The sequence below is a fragment of the Somniosus microcephalus genome, chromosome 24, assembly GCF_052327205.1.
Source record: "Somniosus microcephalus isolate GS21.2 chromosome 24, FLI_Smic_1.0, whole genome shotgun sequence".
NCBI lineage: Eukaryota > Metazoa > Chordata > Chondrichthyes > Squaliformes > Somniosidae > Somniosus > Somniosus microcephalus.
The window spans coordinates 242,401-266,196 of NC_141010.1; the positions used below are offsets into that span (position 1 = coordinate 242,401).

The 23,796-nt window shown below is 46.7% G+C and overlaps 1 protein-coding gene across 3 annotated transcripts in view; it reads right to left on the reverse strand.

Annotated features, from left to right (window-relative positions):
• Nucleotides 1–23,796, reverse strand: part of LOC147100932 (uncharacterized) — a 94,167-nt gene that overhangs the window by 49,954 nt on the left and 20,417 nt on the right. The window contains exon 1 of one of the 3 annotated variants that reach the window (XM_085966030.1): nt 2,822–2,984. The exons of the other annotated variants lie outside the window; for them this stretch is intronic. The gene's annotated coding sequence lies outside the window, so the exon portion shown is untranslated. Of the gene's footprint in view, nt 1–2,821; nt 2,985–23,796 lie in introns of those variants that run through there. 3 annotated transcript variants of the gene reach the window in all.

Below are 23,796 nucleotides of genomic sequence, written 5' to 3' on the forward strand. Positions count from 1 at the left end.
GCACAAAAAGGTTATTCATGCGGCCCAGGAGGCCCGCCTTTAAATGAGTGGCTGCTGCAGACCCATTAAGTAAGTCAGTTTGTTGCCCATTTGCATGTTAACTGGCTGACCGACCAGCAGGTCCACAATCAACCAGCCAACTGTTCTTGCGTGCTTAACAGCAAACGCTCTGGCAATGCAGACGAGCAACTCTGCGCAGAAATAATCCTGCAGGATGCACCCAATGTGAACTCGTGGCTGCATCCCCAGGTTCCCAATCCAGTCAAGCGAGTCAACGTTGAATGGAGTTCTTTCTTTGACAAAAAAGTCTTCCATTTAATATGACTCGCTGCATAGAAACAGGAGGAGGCCATTCAGCCCCCCTCAAGCCTGTTCTGCCATTCAATTAGATCATGGCTGATCTGTATTTTGACTCCATCTGCGTGCCTTGGTTCTGTAAACCAGAATACCCTTTGCCTAACTAAACCCCATCAATCTCAGGCTTTGACATTTTCAACTGAGCCCCAGCTTCAACAGCTTTTTGGGAGGAGAGTTTTCCAGATTCCCACTACCCTTTGTGTGGAGAAATGCTTCTTGACATCACCCTTGAACGGCCTGGCTCTAATTTTAAAGGTTCTGCCTCCTTGTTCTGGACTCCCCCCACCAGAGGAAACAGTTTCTCTCTCTCCACCCCATCAAATCCTTCAATCATCTTAAACACCTCGATTAGATCACCCCTTAATCTTCTATCCTCGAGGGAATACAAGTCTATGCAACCTGTCCTCATAATCTAACCCCTTTAGCCCGGTATCATTCTGGTGGACAATTGTCATGGAAAATAACCTCCACTCTGTGCTGTGGTGAGCCCGATGTCCTGTGATCGGAGGGTGTTTGGGTGTCTTTGAGATGGATTAGCACTCTTAGTTGCTCACAAGTTGAAGCAGGCTGCCTCTATTCAACCAATCAGACCTAAATCCCATTGGTATGATACATCAGCAATCTATCAGGATAGGAGAGCGTGACCGTGACAAAAGAATATTCCTATTAATGGCTGTCGACAGTAAAGAGAAGGAGCTTGCATTTCTATAGCTCCTTTCACGACCTCAGGATGTCCCACGGCGTTTCACAGCCAATGAAGCATACTTGAAGCGTAGTCACTGTTGGATTGCAGGAAACTACTGCCGGTCATTTTATCCTCCTTCGGAGCTGAATTTTGGGAAGGATAGGCGACGCTGAAAGGCTTAAACACCAACTCTTCCCATTAAAATGGAATCACACCCAACTCGCACATTATGAATAGTCGCCGATTCTTGGAGCACCCGTTAGACTGTGCCTCAGTACGATTCAACATCTTTGGAAGGAAAAGGAAGAACCCCAGAGTTGGGTAGGGGAGAATGGATTGACTGATGAGATAGACGTGCCCAAGGATTTCGACCAGCTCTTTCCCGCCCCCGCCCCACCCCCTTCCATGTATGCGTCAGCCGTGGCTCAGTGTGTAGCGCTCTCGCCTCGGAATCAGAAGATTGTCAGTTCACGTCCCACTCCAGAGACTTGAGCACAAAAATCTAGGCCGACACTCCCAGTGCAGTGCTGAGGGAGTGCTGCACTGCCACAGGTGCCGTCTTACGGATGAGACATTAAACCGAGGCCCCGTTTGCTCTCTCAGAAAAGATCCCAGGGCACTATTTCGAAGAAGAGCAGGGGAGTTCTCCCCAGTGTCCTGGGCCAATATTTATCCCTCAATCAACATCACTAAAATAGATTATCTGGTCATGATCACATTGCTCTTTGTGGGAGCTAGCTGTGCGCAAAATGGCTGCCGCGTTTCCTACATTTCAACAGTGACTCCACTTCAAAAAGTACTTCATTGGATGTTAAGCGCTTTGGGCCATCGAGGTCGTGAAAGGCGCTATATAAATGCACGTCTTTCTTCACCAGGGACACCAGTTCAAAATCATTCTCGTCCTCACTAGAAGTCAGTCACAAAATACTTCTCTCACTCAGGTCTGCGAGTCTTTGACCGGGCTAGGAAATTAAAACGATTTAACCGCAGCCAATTTCAGAGACCGAGGTTCCAGGAGCTGAATTAACAGACCAGCAGGTGTCAGGGGGGAAAATAGCAGGACCGGAATTAATAGACCCACATAAATGCAGATATTGGAAAATAGCCTGCTTAAAAACTACCACTAGGGAGAACTTGCATTTACAGAGCGCCCTGTGGCCAGAAAGATTAAAGCAAAAAACCCCAGCCATTCATCTAACTTGTACAAATTGATTTGATTTTTAAAATTTTTTTTTTATTTATAAATTGCCCACTAACTTGGTCCTAAAGCACTTTACAACCATAATCAATGAACAAGTCATTTCATTTCAAACAAACCCATCCCTGAAACTTTATCCTCAGTTGGGGGGGGAAAAAAAACTAACCGGCTCAGCCAGGTGCAGATAAAACAATTTTAGATCAGAGCATACAATTCCTACATGCCGTTCCCATTGTACTCATACCCTGATTTATCAATCGCATTCAAATCCCAATCCAACCATGACCAAAATAATAACAGAAAATGCTGGAAAAACTCAGCAGGTCAGGCAACATCCGTGGAGAGAAATTTGAGTTGACGTTTCGGGTCGAACCCTTCTTCAAAACTTCAATCTATTTTATTTTCTTTCCAGTTTTGAAGGGTTCGACCCGAAACGTCAACTCAAATTTCTCTCCACGGATGTTGCCTGACCTGAGTTTTTCCAGCATTTTCTGTTGTTATTTCGGATTTCCAACATCTGCTGTATTTTGCTATCGTACCAGTGCTTCATCCCCATGCACCAAGACAGGAAAATCAACGACCTCAATATCGTTCTAATCCACGGATAAAGGCCTCCCACTGAACTTGTCCTGCAAGCGTGGTTTAACATCGAATGCGAATTCCTTCAGGGTTTTCAAAATCTGTTTTTTTTCTTTAAATTTAAAGATATCCACTTTGAGTTGAAGGGGTGGGAGAGCGAAATCTGTTCACGCAGCCTGCAGACTTGTGAAATCATTAGTAATCACTGAAGACTGAAGTGCGAACTGATTACGATTCGACACAGGCCTGTTGCTAATGAGTTTACCAGCACCCCGGGCCCTCGCGCCAACTCAAATCTGAATCTGTGCCGACAGATTTCAGGCCCACGTCATTCGGCAGACTCGATGAGCAACTCAAAGGTCAAAACATCCTCATATCACAGGACATAGAGCTCATCATATTGGATTACCACAGCACTGAGTGCAGGTCATTTCCCATGACGAGTGAGTCATATTAAATGGAAATGGGAGTCTTTTGTTAAAAAGGTACTCAATTGAACATTTACTCACTGAATGGATTAAGAACCATTTGCTCTGGGGAAACATTGGCTGCGTAATAAACCAATCCCAATCCATCTCCCTCTATTTACAGAAAACAATGCTGAGGGAGCCAAGAAGGGATTATAGAGGCGGAGAATGAAAGATGAGCTGCCCAATGACTCAATGTGCAGCGCAACACTGAACGTAGAACTGAGCTCTACAGACCAGGAAGAACCCTTTGGGCTGAAAACCCAATCCATACGTTGATATTATCAGAGGGTAGGGGGTGGGTACATTTGGCCTCGGCAACTCTGGGCTAAAAATGGAGGAAAATCAGCCATGGTTCCACTTCTGATCGCTGTCCAGTGAGTGCATGTGGTTGGACATTACGCGAAGGCGGGATTAGAGCTGCGGTGCTCTCCATGGTTGAATAGCCTTCCAACACACACATGCACAACTTGCATTTATATAGCGCCTTTAAGGTAGTAAAACATCCTAAGGTGCATCACAGGAGCATTATCAAACAAAATTTGACACCGAGCCACATAAGGAGATATTAGGACAGTGGATCAAAAGCTTGGTCAAAGAGGTAGGTTTTAAGGAGCGACTTAAGAGAGAGAGGTAGAGAGGTTTAGGGAGGGAATTCCAGAGCTTAGGGCTTTGGCAGCTGAAGGCACAGCTGCCAATGGTGGTGCGATTAAAATCGATAATGCGCAAGAGGCCAGAATTAGAGGAACACAGAGATCTGGGAGAGTTGTAGGGCTGGAGGAGGCTAGAGAGATAGGGAGGGGCGAGGCCGATGAGAGACAGAACCGCACGCACGGACCAGAGACTTCTCGTCGCGGGTCACTGATTTTTCTGTGTTTTTTCCAACATTCTCAACATTGCTGTCCTGAAGGCAAAGGTTGAGAGAGCGAAATTTAGGTCTTGGGTGAATTAAACCAGGCAGATGGAGGGACAAGAGCAGGTCCTGGAGTCCTGCATTATGGGCCTTGGCCTTTCACCTACATCTCTCAATTTAACAAAGTCGTAACGGGGATCAGGGCTGTACACCGTGGAATCTCCTTCAACCAGATGGCGGTGGGCTTAGGATTATGATCGTTGCAGATTTTGCATGTATAGCCCACGTTGTAGCTAGAAAACCCGCAACCAAGTGACCAAAGGGGACAAAACGTTGATGTGGCTCCCTGGTGGTGCATGGCGCAGCAATATTGACGTATAAAGAGGATAGTAAGTGGCAGCTGCGCCACAGTGGGTAGCACTCTGGCCTCAGTCAGAAGGCTGTGGGTTCAAGCCCCAATTCGGGAATTTTAGCACCTAATCTCGGCCGACACTTCAGTGCAGGATCGAAGAAGAGCTGTACTCTTGGAAGTGATGTCTTTTGGACGAAACATTGAACAGAGGTCCTGGTCAGGTCGACATGAGAGATTTGTAGCAGTATTTGAAGAGCAAGCAGCTCTCGGAGAATCCTGGCCAACATTTAACACCACCACTAAAACAAAGTAACTGGTCATTTATCTTTGCCAAGAAAGAACAATGCACTTCATTGGCTTTGAAGCTTTATTGGGATGTCCGGAGGATTTGAAAGGCGCTGTATAGATGGCGGTTTCTTTCCTTAAACCGTCTTAACGTCAGAGAGTTTAGCCGCCAACACAGCAGCCAATTCCTTCTCTTCTACAGGAAAGCAAGGAAAGAGCTGGCATTTATGTAGCTCCTTTCATGTCCTCAAGATGTTCCAAAATGCTACACCGCCAGTGAATTATTTTTGAAGTGCAGTCACCGTTATGATGTAGGAAACAGTCAGGTCTGCGCCCAGCAAGATCCCAAAAAACAGCAAATGAGAAAAGTGAACAGATAATCTACCAATTTTTACCAATAGGGCAGTACCAATACTTCAGCTGAGCCCTTCTCCTTCTTAGGCAGTCCCTCGGAACCGAGGATGACTTGCTTCCACATTAAAAATGAGTTCTCAGGTGACTGATGAGTCCAATGCGGGACCTACAGTCTCTGTCACAGGTGGGGCAGACGGTGGTTGAAGGGGCGGGTGGGGTGCTTGGGTTGACATGCACTCCTTGCGCTTGGCTTCCGCTTGCTCCCGGCGAAGAGACTCAAGATGTTCGGCGCCTTCCCGGATGCTTCTCCTCCACTTTGTGCGGTCTTGGGCCAGGGATTCCCAGGTGTCGGTGGGGATGTTGCACTTTTTCCAGGAGGCTTTGAGGGTGTCCTTGAAGCGTTTCCTCTGCCCACCTGGGGCTCTCTTGCCGTACCGGAGCTCCGAGTAGAGCGCTTGTTTTGGGAGTCTCGTATCGGGCATGTGGACAATGTGACCCGTCCATTGGAGCTGATTGAGCGTGGTCAAAGCTTCGGTGCTGGGGATGTTGGCCTGAGCGAGAACACTGACGTTGGTGCGCCTATTCTGCCAATGGATTTGCAGGATCTTGCGGAGGCAGCTCTGGTGGTACAGGTAGACTACCCTTTATCCGGACTTCCGAAAACCGAAACCCTCTAAAAACCGAAGGTTTTTTCGGTCAGCGTAAGTCGTGCGCACGACACGACCAGAGTGGCGCACGACTTACAGGCCTAGCCGGATAAGGGATAGTGTTGCATTTTTCCGCACTTCTGAAAACCGAAATCTTTATCCGCACATCCGAAACCAGAAAACCTCTGAAAGCCGAAAGTGGAGCAAAGCATGACTTCTGAAAACCGAAATGCGCACGACCACGACCCCCGCCGACCCCCACCCCCGACCCCCCGGCCGAACCCGACCCCCAACCCCCCCGCCGTACCCCACCCCCGCCGAACCCCACCCAATTTCAGATAAGAGATAGTGTACCATCCTTTATCCACACATTCGAAACCAGAAAACCTCTGAAAGCCGAAAGTGGCGCAAAGCATGACCCGACGCTGCCGATGCTTGACCCACGCAGGTGTTAGGCTGCTCTGTGTGATATTTGCAGCTCTCAGATATTTGCTGGCTTTTAACAATTTGTGAAAATGCTAAAAAGAGCTGCAGATACCCCAATGGGTAACAGTGAGAAGCAGAGAAGGAAGCATCGCTCATTATCGATGTCGCAGAAAGTGGAGTTATTGCAGAAGCTTGATCGTGGTGTGTCTGTGCGACATCTTACTGAAGAATATGGTGTGGGAAGTACCACCGTATATGACTTAAAGAAACAGAAAGACAAGTTGTTGAAATTTTACACTGACAGTGATGACCATAAACTAATGAAAATTAGGAAAACATTGCACAGGGCAAAAAATGAAGATCTTGACCGTGTGCTGATTGAGTGGATTCGACAACGCAGAGGTGAACGTGTGCCACTGACTGGTTTGATGGTCATGAAGCAAGCTAGAATATACCATGAAGAACTGAACATTGAAGTTGAGTGTGAATATTCAGAAGGTTGGCTGCATAAATTTAAGAAGCGTCATGGTATAAGATATCTGAAAATCTGTAGTGAAAAAGCTTCTGCTGATCATGAAGCAGCTGAAAATTACATAGATGAGTTTGCAAAAATAATATCGGATGAAAACCTCGGTCCTGAACAAATTTACAATGCTGATGAAACAGCTCTGTTCTGGCGCTACGTTCCTAGAAAAACATTAGCAACGGCTGATGAGAGTGCACCAGCAGGTTTTAAGGATGCTAAGGACAGGTTGACTGTTCTTGGGTGTGCCAATGCTGCAGGCACACACAAGTTAAAGTTGGTAGTGATTGGAAAAAGCCAACATCCGAGATGTTTGAAAGGTGTATGCAATTTACCTGTGCATTATTATGCGAGCAAGAAAGCATGGGTAACCAGAGGAATATTTTCTCACTGGTTCAATAACCACTTCATACCAGCGACACGAGCTCATTGCAGGCAAGTTGGACTGGAAGAAAACTGCAAAATTTTATTGTTCCTGGACAACTGCTCCGCACATCCCCCTCCTGAACTTCTTGTGAAAAGTTATGTTTTCGGCATTAACTTTTCCCCCTAATGTGACATCTTTAATACAGCCTTGTGACCAAGGAATTTTACGCTCATGAAGAGCAAGTATAAAGATGTTTTTTTGAACTCTATGCTTGATGCAATCAACAGAGGCGAAGGAATCCAAAGCTTCCTGAAAGAATTCAATGTTAAGGATGCCATTTATGCAGTTGCTAATGCTTGGAACGATGTTGACAAACCAACATTAAAAAATGCTTGGCACAGACTTTGGCCTTCAACGATGTTTCATGAAGATGGACCTGCAGATGATGAGTTTGAAGGATTTCCTGTCAGTCAGGAAAAGATGATGATATCAAACCTCCTCACTTACGCCAAAGGTTTATCACCCGAAAGTGTAAATAAGTTAGAGGAAGCTGCCATCGAAGAAGTGCTGAACATTGACAATGATGCACCTGTTGTGAATTCGTTGAGTGATGGGGAAATTGCTGAAATGGTGTTAAATAAAGACAAGCATGAGGATAGTAGTGATGATGATGATGACATTGTGAACACAGGTGACAAAATCCCCATAGACGATATGGTGACAATGTGTGATCAGTTAATTGCTGGCCTTGAAAAACGTGCATTTATCAGTGAGCAAGAGATTATGCAAGTTTACTCAATTAAAGAGAGACTGCTTAGACAGAAACCAATGTTAATGAGACAGATGACACTGGAAGAAGTCTTTAAAAAGGCCGTCTGTCGTAGTCATGCTTCATCACTTGAGAATCCTGTTCCTGGCCCATCTTCAGATGTCCAACTCCAACCTGATGACAATGATGACAACACTGATGTACCCTCTTCTCCAAGATCCTCAAGCCAGATGTAATGTACCTTTATTGCATGTTTATGTACAGGTATTTAGCTTAGTTTGTACCTGTACATGTTTGAAGTTTTACTGAATGTTTTCCTTACAAATAAACTGTACTACAGTATTTATCCCTGTAACTACAGTATTTATAGTCGTTATTTTCGGATAAGGGATAGTGTATCCTTTATCCGCACTCCCGAAAACCGAATTACCTCTGAAAACCGAAGTGTTTTCGCGCACCTTCCGAAAACCGAAATTTTCCTAAAACCGAAACACGGCTGGTCCCGAGGTTTTCGGATAAAGGATAGTCTACCTGTACCTTTCCAGTGCTTTGAGGTGCCTTCCTGAAGCACATTTTACACAGTACATAGTATAATTGGAGTATTGTGCACAGTTTTGGTCTCCTTACCTAAGGAAGGATATACTTGCCATAGAGGGAGTGCAACGAAGGTTCACCAGACTGGTTCCTGGGATGGGGGGGGATTGTCCTATGAGGAGAAATTGAGTAGTCTAGGCCTATATTCGAGAGTTTAGAAGGAGAGGTGATCTCATTGAAACATACAAAATTCTTAGAGCTTGACAGGGTAGATGCAGGGAGGATGTTTCCCCTGGCTGGGGAATCTAGAACCAGGGGTCAGTCTCAGAATAAAGGGTCGGCTATTCAGGACTGAGAGGAGGAGAAATTTCTTCACTCAGCGGGGGGGTGAATCTTTGGAATTCTCTACCCTAGATGGCTGTGGAGTATATTCAAGACAGAGATCAATAGAGTTTTGAATATTAAGGGAATCAAGGGATATGGGGATAGTGCAGGAAAGTGGAGATGAGGTAGATGATCAGCCATGATCTTATTGAATGGCAGAGCAGGCTCGAAGGGCCAAATGGCCGACTCATCCTCCTATTTCTTATGTTCTTATAACATAGAATTACAGCACAGAAACAGGCCATTCGGCCCCTCTGGTCCGTGCCGGTGTTTCTGCTCCACACGAGCCTCCTCCCACCCCTCTTCATCTCACCCTATCAGCATATCCTTCTATTCCTTTCTCCCGCAAGTATTTATCAAGCTTCCCCTTAAATAGATCTATATTATTTGCCTCAACCACTCCATGTGGTAGCCAGTTCCACATTCTCACCACTCTGGGTGAAGAGGTTTCTCCTAAATTCCCTATTGGGTTCATTAGTGATATTTTATATTTATGGCCCAGAGTTCCGGTCTCCCTCGCAAGTTCTTTCGAATGAATTATGTGGCAAAAACCATTATACACCACCTCATCGAGTCTCTCAGAAACATGACAAAGTGCATCACCTACAATAAATTATTTTGAAGCACTGTAAACACAGCAGCCATTTTGCACAGAGCCAAGATCCCACAAACTGCAGTTAAGATGAATGACCAATTAATCTGTTTTTGGTAGGGTTGGACGAGGACCAAGTTCTTGCTCTTACAACAAAGTAGAAGCCCGCTCTTCATCTGCCGCCTTCACCAAGAGGCCCATCTGCTCAAAACACGATCCTCCTTTCAGTTCCCGTCCCAACAGCCCAGTGACTAAATCTCGGCAAACATATGGACGAGAAGAAACACAAAGATGGACAGAATTTGACAAGATTTGCAAAATCCTGCCTCTTCTCTACCCTACACACAAAAAGAATTTGATTATTTCCCATTGGAATGGATTGGAGATCTCGGTTGCTGTGGGCGTTAGAAGTCTTTATCGAGATGTAACTCTAACACAAAACTATAGCCAGAGGTATAATGCAGTGGGAAAGAGATAGGGGTGGGTCACGACCCTGCTTTCCAACCGGAATTTAAAAACACAATTCACTACTCACTAAGACACTGAGCAAGAATTAATGCCCTCTTTATAGTTGCAAAGTTGCTTCGAGAAGTGGCTCTGCAATAGTGCCGGAGGCTCCAACGGCTTTGGAATTCACCCGTTTGTCACAGGTTTGTTTCCACAAACACCAGAAAAACTGGGCAACGCAGAGTGGTGCAAAACCCCCCAGCTGGCAAGGTTAAGGCCTTTTATATAGTAGGTTGGGCCCAGTGCCACCACTCTCCTATTTGCACCACCGTCTCCCTGGGAACGAGGTGCATGTGAAGTAACGCCAGTACAAATTAAAATTGGCCACTGCACGTGTACAATGAAACTGCGCCATGCTGTCATCAACTACCGACACCACGATGCACGAAATGTATCCAGCACTGGGAAGGAAGGAAGGAAAGAAAGGAAATAATTAATTTATACAGCGCCTTTCGCAATCACCAGACGTCCCAAAGCGTTTTACAGCCAATTAAGCACTTTTTGAAGTGCAGTCACTGTTGTAATGTAGGAAACGCAGCAGCCAATTTGCACACAGCAAGCTCCCACAAATCGCAATGTGATAATGACCAGATAATCTGTTTTTTGCGATGTTGATTGAGGGATAAATATTGGCCAGGGCACCTTCCCCCGCGGCTGGTCTAACAAAATTCAGCTGCTTCCACCTAGCCATTGCTGCAGAAAACATAAGACTTTGGGAGCTGGTTTCCGAAAAATACAAGGAGCCTTTGTTCCTATCCAAATGTATCTCAGAAATCTAGAAATGTTTCTACCAGAATAGACTAATGCAATCCATCTCGCTAGTCCCAAAAGTTCAAACAATACCAACACACTACTGTATCTCTCCTACGCCTCAGTCAATTTCCTCGCCAAGTACCTTCTTGAATTTGTCAACACTATCCACCTCCCGGGCAGTCTGCTCTGTCTCTGCACCACCCTGTGCAGGCGTTAGCCGTGGCTCAGTGGGTAGCACCCTCGCCTCAGTCAGAAGGTTGTGGGTTCATAGTCCCATTCCAGAAAATCCAGAGACAACAAAGAGAGTGTGTACTGCACTGGAACCACAGTTAAACCCAATAGGCTTGCTCAGGGTCCATAACTGAATCAGCTTCTCACGGAGTGCTGCAAGTCAACATTGTGTAAGAATGTAGCCTAGAATGGTAAGTGTCTTTATTAGAAAGGGCTGTGGGTAAAGAGCGGGGGAGTGGGACTAATGGGACAGCTCAAAGAGCCAGCACAGGCGCGGTGGGTCTAATCGTCTCTTTCTGTCCTGTATCATTCTATGATTTTATGAATAACAACTATGCACTTGGCAACCCGGCATCGAGAGACATACTGTGGCAAAGCCACCAAGAGACTCTTGCAGTAATGTATATAATTGCCTTTAACAGGGGTTTGTACCTTTAAGTGTTTGCTTTGTATAAACAGCGTGATGATGTCATCACACAGGTCACGTGACGTTCCCAACGGCGGGAAACGTGATGACATCATGACGTCAGAGGGGAGAGGCGTTTCCCCATAGTCCTCGCGGAACCAGTTGGTGTCCAGACCTGTAGAGAGTTTCTCCTGCGTTTTTGTTTGTAACTTTTGCTAGTGCATTAAACCACTTTTGGTTAACTGCTAGTTTCAGTCTCAGTACTTCGTTAGGAGTTCCAGCACTCCTACAATGCACACATTAAACAAATGGCTTCAGCCACAGCGCTCCTTCCTTCCTGGCGCTCCCTCCCTCAACCTCTCCTTGCTAATTGCCTTGCAGCTTTTTTATTTTAAAAAAAGCTGTCAAAACCTATCTTTTCGGTCACGCTTTTGATGAACTCTCCCAGTTCTGCTACTGCTGCTGTTCGGTCCATCTCAGTCCTGGGCAAGGCACCTTGGGGTGTTTAAGGCTTGAGCCAAGTCAGTGTGCTGGTGGGTGATTGCCACCTTTGCAATGAGGGGAAATATTAAGGTAATACATTTTGCAAGATTCTACCTGGGGGCCGGGGGGAAATGGGAGAAGAACATGCATACAACCATTAAAAAAGAAAACATATTTCAATCCCTTTAGATCAATGGCCTGCTTCCCATCATTTCTGAGGAATTCCCAGCATGGAATTCTTCAGTAACAGGGAAATGTATTTCTGCATTCCTAATGGATTCCTGATGCATTAAATGCTACATTCCACCCAAACCCAAATTCCTTGCCTTTTCAGACAGTAGTATGTTTGACTTACATAACATGGCAAAGAGTTCAGATGAAAGGTAAAACCAAAAACACAACTCAATTTGGGCCTGAAATTAGGATCGGGTGCTTGCCACGCGTGCAAGCCCCCGATCTGCACTCACCCTGCGCGCTGACATCTGAAGCCCGGGCCTGCTTGCATTTCCTGTCACAGGCCCGGTTCCGATGTCGGCGCGATGTGCTTACCTGATCCAGCGGCGTAGTTAGTGCGATGTGCCGGCTGGGATCAGGTGAGCACTCTGCAGCCAATCAGGGGAGGGGAAACTCATTCATGAGTTTGATAGTAAAGACTGTCAAACTCATGAAAAGTACGGTCACCCAAAAGACTACTTTAACTTTAATTAAAATTTTAAAAAACATCCCAATAATTAAATAAACTATAAATAATTTTAAAAACTATTTAAAACAATTAATAAAATTAAAAAAAATTTTTTTTTTCATGAATTCAGGTCTAAAAATAAACTTACCTTACTGTAAATTCCTTAAAAACAATGAAGCTGTGGAAAAAATGTAACAATTTTAAATATTAGACCACTTACCTTCAAGAATCCACTGCTTACGCCTCCTTTTTTCATTTCCAAAAAGTTCAGTCCCTTGCACACGCACAAGCCTGTCTAAACGAAGGAAGTTCAACGCGTGCGCGCAGAGTCCTGCGCGCACGTGTTGGACCTCTTAACCCCTTAGTTCGATGGAGAGGAAATGCCGGTTTCCCGCGCATGCGCTGTGCATGCTGGAATCCGGCACTTCCAACGGGCCCACGCGTGAGTACACCGTCTGTACTCCCGCGTTGGGACCGGAATTACTGGCCCATTGTGTTCCTGCTGTTAGACACACTCCACCCTGTACAGCCTCGCATTTTAAAATTCTCATCCTCGTTTTCAAATCCCTCGCCCCTCCCCATCTCTGTAACCTCCTCCATCGCTACAACCCTCCGAGATATCGGAGCTCCTCCACGTCTGGTCTCTTGCGCATCTCCAATTTAAATCGCTCCACCATTGGTGGCCGTGCCTTCAGCTGCCTAGGTCCTAAACTCTGGAATTCCCTCCCTAAACTTCTCCCTCTCTCTTCCTTTAAGCTCCTTAAAACCTACCTCTTTGAACAAGCTTTTCAGGTCACCTGTCTTCCTAGCTCAAGTGGCTCGGTGTACGCTCCTGTGAAATGCCTTGGGATGTTTTACGTTAAAGGCGCTCTATAAATGCAAGTCGTTGCACGAGAGCTTTCAGCTCGTGAATTTTATTCCACTCGGGCATGCTGCACTCTACTCATGCCATCCTTCCCCTCTCGCTCCCTCCAATCGCCCATCACCCACGATTCCACAGGAGCCGGCAGCCCGCTGGTGCCTCACCCAAGTGGCCCTTTTCCTTTGTGCCAAAAACAATTGAGCACCAGCTGAGTAATTGCCGATGGTGGGGGGGGGTGGGGGGGGGGGGGGGGGGGCATCAAAGACGGAGTCCCCCTCTCTCGCTCTTGCCCATCGTCCAACTGCCACGCACAGCTGCACATTCCAGCAGGGCATAGCAATCAGAAGTGGCCACACTGGCCGATTAATTTTCTCCCTGTCCCTGCCAAGGCCATGTGTAGCACCTCGACTGATCACGGTGGTCGAGAGCAGTTAACTCGAGACCTTCCGGGATTGTGTGTGGTTCAGTTGCACCTCAGGCTGCCTACCTGTCCACTGAACCACATTCCTCCCCCGCCCCCCCCCCCCCCCACCCCCTCAAATTAACTAAACTATGCGAGCAGTCGCGGGCTGTGGGTGGAAGGGGGTGGGGAGGGATCTTTTGCCCAGTGCAGCATCGTACAGAAGGGTGCGGCGAGGCATTTCGGAAAACATTGTTCTGCTGTGCAAAACAAGTCGGCTCGCTCAAGCGCAAAGAGTGTGTCTGCTGTTACGTGTACACAGCACCCTTTCTCTACTCTCTCTGCGACACCCATATATTTTACAACATTGTACAATGGAGTGGAATTATTCTGGTTACCATAGTGATCTCTCCCACAGGCTGATTTTTTTATAAATAGAAGTCAGCGCGTGCTTATTTTACTGGCCTGGGTATTTTCCACAAGAGGGAAGAGGAGATCAATCCACCAGTCCGTCAGGTGATGAGTTTCCATTACACCCATCGGCAGTTTCCTCTAGTCTCCCTCATTTTTTCCCCTCCTTCACTCCCAACTCAATATCCCTTTGCCCAGGTGTCACCACCTCACCATCAAAACAGCCACATTCAGCCCTGCCAACCTCAATACTCTTGGGCGGGGGTTGGCGGTTCATTGTCCGGCTGCATCACTACCTGGTATGGCAACTGCACCGCCACAGACCGCAAGGCTCTACAGATGGTGGTGAAAGCTGCACAACATACTATAGGAATTAAACTACCTGCTGTCCAGGATATCTACCGAGAGGTGCCGGGTGAAGGCCCTGAGAATCATCAAAGATGCGAGCCACCCCAGCCACAACCTCTTCGCCCTGCTCCCGTCCGGTAAGAGATACCGAAGCATACGGTCTCGTACCAGCAGGTTTTGAAACAGCTTCTACCCCCAGGCCATAAGACTCATGAACGAATAATTTATTATTTATTACTGTTGTTTTAATTATTACTGTATTTCTCAGTATTTTTTTATCAGTGCTATGCCATATTTATTCCAATGTTGGGAGGACTCGTAAAAATCAACATTTCATTGTGCAGCACATATGTCTGCTGCATATATGACAAATAAAAATTGAATTGAATTGAATTGAATTATTCAAGTTCGCGCCGCCGGGGTTCCAACTTCACTCACCGATCCAGCTCATCGGGCAAGCGTGGCTCACCGACAACTTTGGCTCCTGGGAAATCCTGATCGGCAAAGCTCCCGCCGTCCTGGCCAACAGTCATCCCTCAACCGACACCAAAAACAGGTCAACTGGTAACTCATTTCATTGCTGCCAATGTGGGATTTTGCGGTGCACCTAATTGACAGTGGTGCTTGCCTACATAAACGCTGGTGACTACACTTCAGCAGCAATCCAGTGGCCAGGAAGCCCGTCGGGACATCCCGAGGATGCACAAGGCGCCATGCAAATTCAAGTCACTTTCTCGAATGCAGCATCGAGAGCGGCGACGTTCCAAGGCGGAGTATGTGGGACTGTTTGCGCAGCCGCTGATCACTTGCCGAGTGGCCAAAGGAAACTTGCTCCATAATTTCAGATTCTCTCTCAATGTATCAGATTGTGAGAGAGCTTCACATCAGGTAGATCTTTTATAAGGAGACGCTGGGTTGGCCCTGTGTCATCGCATCAAACAAAAGAGCCACCCCCAAGAAAACTAATTCAGAGAACAAAGGAAACGTAAAACGTAAATTATGTTATTGTCCATGTCCGCCAAACACTCCAGTCACTGCAGTGCCCACCAGTTGCAGAAAGCCTCAAGCGTAGCGGCAGGCACCGCGTGCTCCTTCTCTAGGGTCAAGTCGCCGCTCGTCCTCTGTGCTACGGTGCACAATGACATTGTTGTCGCTCTCTAATCAACTGTCGAGAAACGTCCCAAGAATGGCTACCTTCAGTGATGCATCAAAGTCATTGCATATTTGAGGAAACAGAAAAATAGGAGCAGGCAGTAGGCCATTCGACCCTTCGAGCCTGCTCCACCATTCAATATGATCATGGCTGATCCTCTGTCTCAATATCATATTCCCGCTCTCTCCCCATACCCTTTGATGCCTTTTGTGTCTAGAAATCTATCTATCTCCTTCTTAAATATATTCAGTGACTTGGCCTCCACAGCCTTTTGTGGTAGGGAATTCCACAGGTTCACCACCCTCTGAGTGAAGAAATTTCTCCTCATCTCGGTCCTAAATGTCCTACCCCGTATCCTGAGACTGTGATCCCTCTTTCTAGACGCCCCCCCAGCCAGGGGAAAACATCCTCCCTGCATCCAGTCTGTCTAGCCCTGTCAGAATTTTATACATTTCAATGAGATCCCCTCTCATTCTTCTAAACACTAGTGAATACAGGCCTAGTCGACCCAAACTCTGCTCATAAGACAGTCCTGCCATCCCAGGAATCAGTCTGGTGAACCTTCGCTGCACTCCCTCTATGGCAAGTATATCCTTTCTTGGGTAAGGAGACCAAAACTGCACCCAGTACTCCAGGTGTGGTCTCACCAAGGCCCTGTATAACTGTAGTAAGACATCCTTGCTCCTGTACTCAAACCCAAAACAGTCACAGAAAGTGTGTAACACGCATAAACTAATAAATATCTCCGGAGTAATATATTCAAAGTTATGAGGGGAACCTTGATCAAAACTAAACTGAGGGTTGAAGACTGCTGGGGAAAGAGGAGACGACTGCAACCAAATCTTCCCAATCATTGCAAACTGAAAAACAATTACAGTCCAAGATACCTCAGTTTGACCCCTCCGCTATTTCAGCCCAACCATAATCTGGCCGCATAAATAAGGCTGCTACAACAATATCCGACTCCAAAGAAGTAGAAGCAGCCTTCATCCAGCTTAATCTTGATGGAAGCTGTACATAGTTTCCACATGCAATTGCTTCAGTTAGAAAGGAGTTCACACGAGATAAACTTGAATAAGGCAGAAAGCTGCTCTGTCATGAACCACATTCTCACTCTCTCCTGCTGTATAAATATTTAAACATAACATTTATTTTTTTTAAATCTACAACTCGCTTCTTGAATATAAGTTAATGAATTGGCCTCAACTGCCCTGTGTGGTAGAGAATTCCAGCAAATCTCGTGTTTGTCGCACAAAAATCGTGTGGTGCAGGAGGGGCATTCTGACCATGCCCTGAAGAATGGAGGTCAATGGGGGAGGAGGAGACAGGTTCTTCAGGGCATGGTCAGAATGCCCCTCCTGCACCACACGATTTTTGTGCGACAAACCCGAGATTTGTGGAATTCTCTACCACACAGGGCAGTTGAGGCCAATTCATTAAATATATTCAAGAAGGAGTTGGATATATTTCTTAAGGCTAAAGGGATCAAGGGATATGGGGAGAGAGCAGGGACAGGGTACTGAATTTGGATGATCAGCCATGATCTCATTAAATGGTGGAACAGGCTCGAGGGGCTGAATGGCCTACTCCTGCTCCTATCTTCTATGTTTCTATATTTACAGCAGAGCCGGTTCTGTGCGTCTGCATATTTGCATCAAATTGGTGGGGGGGAGAGGGGGTGGTGGAAAGGCAAAAAAAACCCGAATGCACTTTGTGGGATCGATGGAGGTGGTAGATGTTCCGATGGCAGGTTGTGAGTTCACTGCAGTCAGCGGGAGAGGGGGTGGGTCACCTGCGTACAGCAGAGCTCTTCATGGTGCCCAAACCACCCATCGGCAGTCGATGAAAATCTTTGAAAGGGTAAAAGAACGAACTTTATGTACCCTCTCCATCGCAAAGACCACCCACTGCCACCTCTGTAATATCACCTGTTTCCACCCCAGGCTCAGCCCATCCGCTGCCGAAACCCTCACCCCATACTTCTGTTCCCTCCAGACTCGACGATTCCAAAGCTCTCCTGGCCGTCCTCCCATCTTCCACCCTCCACAAACCTGAGCTCATCCAAAACTCGGCTGCCCCGTATCCTGACTCGCACAGAGTCCCGTTCACCCATCACCCCGTGTCACTGGCCTACATTGGCTCCCAGTTCACCAACATCTCAATTTTGAAATTCTCATCTGTTGTGTATGTACCTTTAAGAGAATAACTGGTCTCAGACTGCAGTACCCACCCCTGTATAAAAGGCGCTAGAGAGCCTCTGTTGTTTAGTTTCATTTATGCCTTTCACCAGTAAAGATCTGTTTGTTTTCTCTCCTGCTAGTCCGTGTCTCAATCATTCACGGACTTAACACTGGCGACGAGTTAGAAACGAACTTACCTGCAACTCAGCAGCAGCTCCGACGACGTTGTTGAAGGTCAGAGCCAGAAGAAAGAAGACAAAAAAAATAGGCCATTGAAACTCGAGAAACGGGCGTCGACCGTCAATCATCGATTTCAAAACTTGCAGGAGAGATTGTCCAGAGCCAGGCTGGGTTCCTCGGTCCGTGGTTTCCCAGCTAATCGGGCTGGTGGCAGGTAGTGCTCTGATCCTTCCTGGGCTGCGGCGGGCTGAACCTCGATCGGGTGGCTTTTCAACGGGGCCGGGCAGCGAGTCGGGAAGCAAGGAGAGAGAGAGGGTGGAGCATACAGGGCGCGGCTGGTGTTTCGAAGCTGGGCAGCGTTCGGACCTCAGAAGAGGGAGGGAAGTGTCCCAGAGGGTCCGCTCCACGACGGGAAAATAATAAAAGAAAAAGAATACGCGCAAGAAACCGTGAAAAGCAGTGCTAACAACAGCGGGGAAGGCGGCAAAGCCCGGGAGGCGCCATTTTAGATTTGCAAGATGCCGAAGACTGGCTGTATCACTGCTTTTGATAATACATTAGAGGACTGGACCACGTATGTGGAAAGAGTCGAGGTATATTTCGAGGCAAACGATGTAGCGGAGGGGAAAAAGGCATCGATATTGTTAAACTTAATGGGCGCTAGAACGTACGGCCTATTGCGGGACCTGATTACTCCAGCCAAACCGAAGGTGAAGAGTTTTAACGAAATTGTTGCTGTTCTACAGGAGCACTTAAACCCTGCACCACTGTTGATAGCAGAAAGATTTAAATTCCACAGGAGAACTCAGCACAAAGATGAGAGCAATGCTGAGTATCTTACGGAACTACGCAAGCTATCAAAGCACTGCCAGTTCGGAGCAGGACTGGCAGATACCCTACGGGACAAATTTGTCTGTGGACTCCTGAGTGAAGGAACACAGAAGAAGTTACTCTCAGAAAAAGAGCTGACGCTAGATAAGGCTTTCAGCGTGGCAGTATCGTATGAAGCAGCAGCCAGGGGAGCTGCAGAAATTCAACAAAAACCACAGGAATAGGGCACCCACGAAATGACACGGGGATTTGCAAAATGTTATCGCTGCGGCAGAACTAACCATGACCAGAAGGACTGCTGGTCCAAAGACAAAATATGCAGACAATGCGGGAAGATTGGACACATTGCACGAGTTTGTAGGTCTGGGAAGAAGACCAGCGACAACAAAAAGGCTACTAAGGAACCGTACAAGAAAGTACAAAAGATGACGGACAGTAGTTCCAAAGACCAGATGAGCGAGTGAATCCGGAAACAGGAGACTAAGCTGTCTCAAACTTCACAATGTAATCGCAAAAGAGAATCACCGAACCATTTGGGTCACTCTCACGATAGCAGGGTCCCAAGTTAAAATGGAATTGGATACAGGATCAGCGCTAACCGTCATGAATCGACGAGACTACGAGCGGCTATTTTCACACATACCCTTGAGAGAGACATTCATCGTCTTGACGACGTATACGGGGCAAAAAGTATACCCCAGAGGAAAAATAAGGGTGCCTGTCGAATACAATGGCAAGAAAATACGGAAATTGTATCTCTACATACTGCCAAATGGTGGACCACCATTATTGGAACTGGAATGGATCAGGAAGATAAACTTAGATTGGCATGCCATTCATGCAATGACGGTGGACGGTAAAAAAGATGAAGACGTCACTCCTGGACGATTGTCAACAATCTTAGCTAACGCCAAAGAGGTATTTCAACAAGAACTGGGCACGCTTAAAGGCGTAACCACCTCGATAAAAAAAGAGAATGCAGTTCCCAAGTTTTTCAAAGCGAGACCGGTACCGTATGCAATTCGCCCAGCCGTCGAGGCAGAGCTGGAGAATCTGGAGAAGGCGGGCGTGTTGTCTAAGGTCGACTGGAGCGAGTGGGCGACACCCATCGTTCCTGTCATGAAGAAAACGTTAACCAATAAGTCCGGAGAGCCAAGGAAGATTCGCATCTGTGGGGATTTCAAGGTGACGGTGAACCCTGTCCTTCACACAGTACAATATCCTCTTCCAAGGATAGAAGACATCTTCGCCTCACTGTCTGGAGGGAAGCGTTTTACAAAAATTGACCTAGCACAAGCATATTTGCAGATGGAGGTTGAGGAGTCCTCGAGGAAGTATCTCACGATAAACACTCACAAAGGTCTTTACCAGTATCATCGATTGGTATTCGGAGTAGCATCGGCTCCGGCGATATGGCAAAGAGCGATGGAACAAGTCCTGCAAGGGATTCCGGGGACTCAGTGTTACTTGGACGACATCCTTGTAACAGGTGAAGATGACAGTGAGCACCTTAACAACCTAGAACAGGTGCTCACTAGACCACGGGAACATGGGCTGCGAGCCAACCGCCCCAAGTGCGAATTTTTTAGGAAACAGATATCGTATTGTGGCCACGTGATTGATGAAGAGGGGTTACATAAGTCCCCTGACAAAATTGAAGCGGTTAAGGCCCCAGCACCTGAAAATGTGTCGCAGCTGAGGTCATTCCTCGGGTTGGTGAATTACTATCATAAGTTTTTGCCGAATTTGTCGACCATTCTGCACCCACTGAACGCCTTGCTACGAACGGGGGTAGCATGGAAATGGAGCGATGATTGTAAGCGTGCTTTTCAGAAGAGTAAGGACTTAATCACTTCAAAGGAAGTATTGGCTCACTACAACCCAGCACTGCCAATCAGGCTGGCGTGTGATGCGTCTCCCTACGGCATTGGGGCGGTACTGTCACATAAATTCCTTGATGGTTCGGAGAGGCCGATAGCTTTTGAGTCACGCTAGTTAACTTCTGCCAAGCGTAACTACGCCCAGATTGACAGAGTGGCCCTCAGCCTAGTGTGGGAGGTGAAGAAGTTCAATCACTATCTGCACGGTCAAAAATTTACTCTACTAACCAATCATCAACCTCTTGTCTCCATTTTCAACCCTCAGAAGGGCGTACCGATAATGACAGCACAACGGCTGCAGAGATGGCCCCTTTTCCTAGGGGCACACCAATATGACATTGAGTACAAAGGAACTAAACAGCATGGAAATGCTGATGGATTGTCACGTCTACCGTTGCCGACGGTGGAAGAAGACCACCTTGCAGTGGATCCAATGGAGTTATTCCACTCGACCATAGTCGACTGTCTCCCTGTGACGAATGCAAACATAGAAAAGGAAACACGGAATGACCCGACACTATCACGGGTCTATGATTTAACGGTGAAGGGATGGCCAGCACATGGCGAACCACTGCTGCCAGCATTCTCACCGAGAAGAGAACAGCTGTCAGTGTGCAGAGGAACCTTGATGTGTGGATCCAGAGTAGTAATTCCACCCAAGTTGACGGATAGAGTGCTCAATGAGCTTCATGAGGGTCATCTGGGTGGGGTAAAAATGAAGAGCTTAGCCAGAGCGTTTGTGTGGTGGCCGGGAATCGATAGAGAAATCGAAGAGATGACCAAGAGCTGTGCAGGATGCCAGAAGGTCCAAAACGCCCCACCACAAGCTCCTCTGCATCCATGGGAGTGGCCCTCATCTCCATGGCAAAGGGTGCACATTGATTTTGCTGGTCCCTTCATGGACTCGATGTTTTTAATTGCGGTGGATGCACATTCAAAGTGGCCAGAGGTAATAAAAATGTCCTCAACCACCACAGAAAAAACTATCGCAGTTTTACGAACCATATTCGCCAGGAATGGGCTGCCTGAACAGATTTGCTCTGACAATGGACCACAGTTTGTGTCTGAAGAGTTCCGGAGGTTCTTAAAGAACAATGGTGTTAAGCATTGCACATCTGCCCCATATCATCCAGCCACTAATGGATTGGCCGAGAGGGTTGTCCAAACATTCAAGAAGGCTATCAAGGCAATGTGTAATGAAGATATACCCCTACAACACAAGGTGGACAACTTCTTGTTTGCCTACCGGAATGCGACACATGCGGTTACCAACCAAACTCCAGCCATGATGTTCTTCAATCGAAGACTACGATGCCGCTTGGATTTGGTTAAGCCAAACGTCCGAAGAGATGTGGAGAACAGGCAGTTTCAGAATATGAATGAAAGACCGACCAGGAATTTTAAGATAGGTCAACCAGTTTTGGCCCGGGACTACCGCACTGAGAAATGGCAGCCAGGAACAATTTGTACACGACAAGGACCTCTCATGTATACCGTGGACATTGGGGAGAGCATTGTAAGACGCCATGCTGACCAGATTCTAGAGTCACTGGAAAACGTCAACTCCACACCACGATCTGATACACCTGGTAATGAAATTGACGTTCCAATTGCAGCTACCGCAGAACCGGTAATATTGGAAGATGAACCAAACAACGACATTGATTCCGAATCAACTTTGCCAGAAGAACCTGATACCCCAAAGAGGCGTTATCCAGACAGAATCAGGAAGCCTCCTCAAAGACTGAACTTATAATTGCTTAAACTTAACCAATGTATCTAGCAACAGTAATTGTGATTGTAATTCGTTATCATTAGTTGTAAAATGAATGTTATGTACTGTTTATCTAAAAGGGGTGGAATTGTTGTGTATGTACCTGTAAGAGAATAACTGGTCTCAGACTGCAGTACCGGCAGTGACCACCCCTGTATAAAAGGCGCTAGAGAGCCTCTGTTGTTTAGTTTCGTTAATGCCTTTCACCGGTAAAGATCTGTTTGTTTTCTCTCCTGCTAGTCCGTGTCTCAATCATTCACGGACTTAACATCATCCTCGAGTTCAAAACCCTCCTTGGCCTCAACCCTCCCTATCTTTAACATTCACCAGCCCTACAACCCTCCAGGAACTCTGAATTCCTCCAACTCTGGCCTCTTGTGCATTCACCACTTTCTTCGCTCCACCATTGGCAGCTGTGCCTTCAGCCATCTAGGCCCTAAACCTCTCCAAATCTCTCCTTTCTTTAAATTGCTCCTTAATGCCGACCTCTTTGCACACCTGCCCTAATGTCTCCTTCTTTGGCTCGGTGTCAATTTTTGTCATTACGTTCCTGTGAAGCACCGTGGGACGTTTTACTCAGTTAAAGGCGCTATATAAATGCAAGTTGTTGTTATAGCAACCTTCAGGGACCTCCCAAAACACTTCACAACTAACGACTTACTTTTGAAATGCAGTGACTGCCTCAGGCAAACAGAGCGGCCAATCTGCACACAGCAAGAACCCACAAACCGCATAGAACAGTATTTGGCCCCTCGAGCCTGCTCCGCCATTCAATGAGATCATGGCTGATCATCCAAATTCAGTACCCTGTCCCTGCCTTCTCCCCATATCCCTTGATCCCTTTAGCCTTAAGAAATATATCCAACTCCTTCTTGAATATATTTAATGAATTGGCCTCCACTGCCTTCTGTGGTAGAGAATTCCACAGGTTCACCACTCTCTGGGTGAAGAAATTTCTCCTCATCTCTGTCCTAAATGGCTTATCCCTTATCCTTAGCAACGAGATAAAAGGACTAGTAAATCTGTTTGCGGTGGTGTTGGGTGAAGGGTTAATGTGGTCAGAACACAAGGAGAAAAAGCACGAGGACAAACGAAAGCAAAGCCTATCCCCAGATATGGTAAAGGGCACAGTCGGAGGAAGTTGATAATATTGTATTAACAATTAATTATTAACTGAGACGCAGGAATGTGCTGCTCATTTCTAATCTGCTGTTCTGCCAAACCGTTTCAAGAATCCACCAGTAAATGGAGTTGAGATACAGATCAGCCATGATCCAATTAAATGGCTAAAAAAGCTCGAGGCGCAGAATAGCTTACTGCTGTTCCTATGATTCAACTGTAGC